At 39.3% G+C, this 4434-nt stretch overlaps 1 non-coding gene across 1 annotated transcript; it reads left to right on the forward strand.

Annotated features, from left to right (window-relative positions):
• Window positions 1–627: 627 nt before the first annotated feature.
• On the forward strand, window positions 628–735 carry LOC130956315 (small nucleolar RNA R71). Its single transcript, XR_009077070.1, has one exon. It is a non-coding gene; the product is annotated as a small nucleolar RNA R71 (small nucleolar RNA).
• Window positions 736–4434: the final 3699 nt, after the last annotated feature.

Consider the following 4434-nt stretch of genomic DNA (forward strand, 5'->3'; position numbering starts at 1 on the left):
AGTCATGAAACTTTGAGTGGTTTTGATTAGATCAGAGACCATGGTTGCTAAGTCAGAGGGGTTCTGCTTAGAATTCTCTGTCTGTTGCTGAGAAGATGATGGAAAAGGCTTGCCATTGCTAAACCTGTTTTTTCCACCATTGTTGTTGTTGAAACCTTGTTGAGGTTTCTCTTGATTCTTCCATGAGAAATTTGGGTGATTTCTCCATGAAGAATTATAGGTGTTTCCATAGGGTTCTCCTAGGTAATTCACCTCTTCCATTGAAGGATTCTCAGGATCATAAGCTTCTTCCTCAGATGAAGCGTCCTTAGTACTGCTTGGTGCATTTTGCATTCCAGACAGACTTTGAGAAATCAAATTGACTTGTTGAGTCAATATCTTGTTCTGAGCCAGTATGGCATTCAGAGTGTCAATCTCAAGAACTCCTTTCTTCTGACTTGTCCCATTGTTCACAAGATTTATTTCAGAAGTGTACATGAATTGGTTATTTGCAACCATTTCAATGAGCTCTTGAGCCTCTGTAGGCGTCTTCTTCAGATGAAGAGATCCTCCAGCAGAGCTATCCAAAGACATCTTGGATAGTTCAGAGAGACCATCATAGAAAATACCTATGATGCTCCATTCAGAAAGCATGTCTGAGGGACATTTTCTGATTAATTGTTTGTATCTTTCCCAAGCTTCATAGAGGGATTCTCCATCCTTCTGTCTGAAGGTTTGGACTTCCATTCTAAGCTTACTCCATTTTTGAGGTGGAAAGAACTTTGCCAAGAAGGCATTGACTAGCTTTTCCCAAGAGTCCAGGCTATCTTTAGGTTGTGAGTCCAACCATATTCTAGCTCTGTCTCTTACAGCAAAAGGGAATAGCATCAGTCTGTAGACCTCAGGGTCAACCCCATTAGTCTTGACTGTGTCACAGATTTGCAAGAACTCAGCTAAAAACTGATGAGGATCTTCCATTGGAAGTCCATGGAACTTGCAATTCTGTTGCATTAGAGAAACTAATTGAGGCTTAAGCTCAAAGTTGTTTGTTCCAATGGCAGGGATAGAGATGCTTCTCCCATAGAAATTGGGAGTAGGTGCAGTAAAGTCACCCAGCACCTTCCTTGCATTGTTGGCATTGTTGTTGTTTTCGGCTGCCATGGGTTCTTCTTCTTTGAAGAATTTGGTCAGATCCTCAACAGAGAGTTGTGCCTTAGCTTCTTTTAGCTTTCGCTTCAAGGTCCTTTCAGGTTCAGGGTCAGCTTCAACAAGAATGCCTTTGTCTTTGTTCCTGCTCATATGAAAGAGAAGAGAACAAGAAAATGTGGAATCCTCTATGTCACAGTTATAGAGATTCCTTGAGGTGTCAGAGGAAAATAAAAATAGAAGAAGAAGGTAGAAGAATTCGAACTTGATTAGATAGAGTTCGAATTGTGCATTAAGAAGGAGTAGTACTCCATAAATAGAAGGATGTGGAAGGGAAGAGAATTTTCGAAAATTAATTAAAAAGATGTCAAAAACATTTTGAAAAATTGATTGATAATTTTCGAAAATTCAAAGTAGAAAAGAAATCAAGTGATTTTTGAAAAAGATTTTGAAATTAGAAGTTAAAAAGATTTGATTGAAAACTTATTTTGAAAAAGATGTGATTAAAAAGATATGATTGAAAAGATTTGATTTGAAAACAATTTTAAAAGATATGTTTTGAAAACAATTTTTTAAAAGATTTGATTTTGAAAGTTAATGACTTGCCTAACAAGAAAAGATATGATTCAAACAGTAAACCTTCCTCAACAGAAAAGGCAACATACTTGAGATGTTCAATCAAATCATTAATTGTTAGTAAGTATCTTTGAAAAAGGAAAGAAATTGATTTTGAAAGCATTTGATTGAAAAGATATGATTTGAAAAAGATTTGATTTTGAAAAACTTTGAAAACTTGAAAAAAAATTGATTTGAAAAACAAAATCTTCCCCCTAGTGCCATCCTGGCGTTAAACGCCCAGAATGGTATCCATTCTGGCGTTTAACGCCCAAAATGCACCCTTTTTGGGCGTTAAACGCCCAACCAGGTACCCTGGCTGGCGTTTAAATGCCAGTCTGTCTTCTTCACTGGGCATTTTTGAATGCTCAGCTTTTTCTGTGTGATTCCTCTGCAGTATGTTCTGAATCTTCAATTCTCTGTATTATTGACTTGAAAAGACACAAATTAAAAATATTTTTGGATTTTTAATAATCAAAATGCAACAAGAATCAAATAACAATGCATGCAAGACACCAAACTTAGCAGTTTGTATACTACTGACACTATATGAGACACATAAACACTCAAGTCAAAAGAATTCAAAGATCAGAGTAAGAAATCATCAAGAATTACTTGAAGATCCATAAGACACATGAATGAATGTATGCAATTGACACCAAACTTAAGATAAGACACTAGACTCAAGCAAGAAACATCAAATATTCTTGGTTTTTTATGATTTTGTGAATTTTTTTGTGATTTTCGAAAATTAAGTGGAAAAAGATATCAAAATTCTTAATGAGAATTCTAGGAATCAGTGCAATGCTAGTCTAAGACTCCGGTCCAGGAATTAGACATGGCTTCACAGCCAGCCAAGCTTTCAAAGAAAGCTTCGGTCCAAAACACTAGACATGGCCAAAGGCCAGCCAAGCCTTAGCAGATCACTGCTCCAAAAGCAAGATTGATAAAAAATCAACAAGCTTCTGTGATGATAAGTTGAAACCTCGGTCCAATGAGATTAGACATGGCTTCTCAGCCAGCCAGATTTCAACAAATCATCATGAAACTCTAGAATTCATCTTCAAGAATTTCGAAAAAATAAATACCTAATCTAAGCAACAAGATGAACCGTCAGTTGTCCATACACAAACATTCCCCGGCAACGGCGCCAAAAACTTGGTGCACGAAATTGTGATCAATACTTTTTTAATACACGAAATAATCCCTAGTAATGGCTCCAAAGACTTGGTGCTCAATACCATGGCATAAACACAACTTCGCACAACTAACCAGCAAGTGCACTGGGTCGTCCAAGTAATAAACCTTACGCGAGTAAGGGTCGATCCCACGGAGATTGTTGCTATGAAGCAAGCTATGGTCAACTTGTAAATCTCAGTCAGGCAGATTCAAATGGGTATAGTGATAAACGAATAAAGCATAAAGATAAAGATAGAGATACTTATGTATATCATTGGTGAGAGCTTCAGATAAGCGTATGAAGATGCCTTCCCTTCCGTCTCTCTGCTTTCCTACAGTCTTCATCCAATCCTTCTTACTCCTTTCCATGGCAAGCTCATGTAGGGTTTCACCGTTGTCAATGGCTACCTCCCATCCTCTCAATGAAAATGTTCCCATGCTCTGTCACAGCATATGGCTAATCAGCTGTCGGTTCTCGGTCAGGCCGAAATAAAATCCATCGATCCTTTTGCGTCTGTCACTAACGCCCCGCCTGCTAGGAGTTTGAAGCACGTCACAGTCATTCAATCATTGAATCCTACTCAGAATACCACAGACAAGGTTAGACCTTCCGGATTCTCTTGAATGCCGCCATCAGTTCTCGCCTCTACCACGAAGACTCTGATCTCACGGAATGGCTGGCTCGTTTGTCAGGCGAGCACTCGGTTGTCAGGCGATCAACCATGCATCGTATATCAGGAATCCAAGAGATATTCACTAAGCCTCATATGCTTGTAGAACAAGAGTGGTTGTCAGTCACCTTGTTCATGAGTGAGAATGATGATGAGTGTCACGGATCATCACCTTCATCAAGTTGAAGAACAAGTGATATCTTGGACAAAGAACAAGCGGAATTGAATAGAAGAACAATAGTAATTGCATTAATACTCGAGGTATAGCAGAGCTCCACACCTTAATCTATGGTGTGTAGAAACTCCACCGTTGAAAATACATAAGAACAAGGTCTAGACATGGCCGTGAGGCCAGCCTCCCAGTGATCTAAGATAGCATAAAACTCAAAGATAGCTACCAAGATGTCAAATACAATAGTAAAAGGTCCTACTTATAGAAAACTAGTAGCCTAAGGTGTACAAAGATGAGTAAATGACATAAAAATCCACTTCCGGGCCCACTTGGTGTGTGCTTGGGCTGAGCAATGAAGCATTTTCGTGTAGAGACTCTTCTTGGAGTTAAACGCTAGCTTTGGTGCCAGTTTGGGCGTTTAACTCCCATTTTGGTGCCAGTTCCGGCGTTTAACGCTGGAATTTCTTGAGGTGACTTTGAACGCCGGTTTGGGCCATCAAATCTTGGGCAAAGTATGGACTATCATATATTGCTGGAAAGCCCAGGATGTCTACTTTCCAACGCCGTTGAGAGCGCGCCAATTGGGCTTCTGTAGCTCCAGAAAATCTACTTCGAGTGCAGGGAGGTCAGAATCCAACAGCATCTGCAGTCCTTTTGAGTCTCTGGATCAGA

Source organism: Arachis stenosperma, chromosome 1 (genome assembly GCF_014773155.1).
Source record: "Arachis stenosperma cultivar V10309 chromosome 1, arast.V10309.gnm1.PFL2, whole genome shotgun sequence".
NCBI classification, from domain to species: domain Eukaryota; kingdom Viridiplantae; phylum Streptophyta; class Magnoliopsida; order Fabales; family Fabaceae; genus Arachis; species Arachis stenosperma.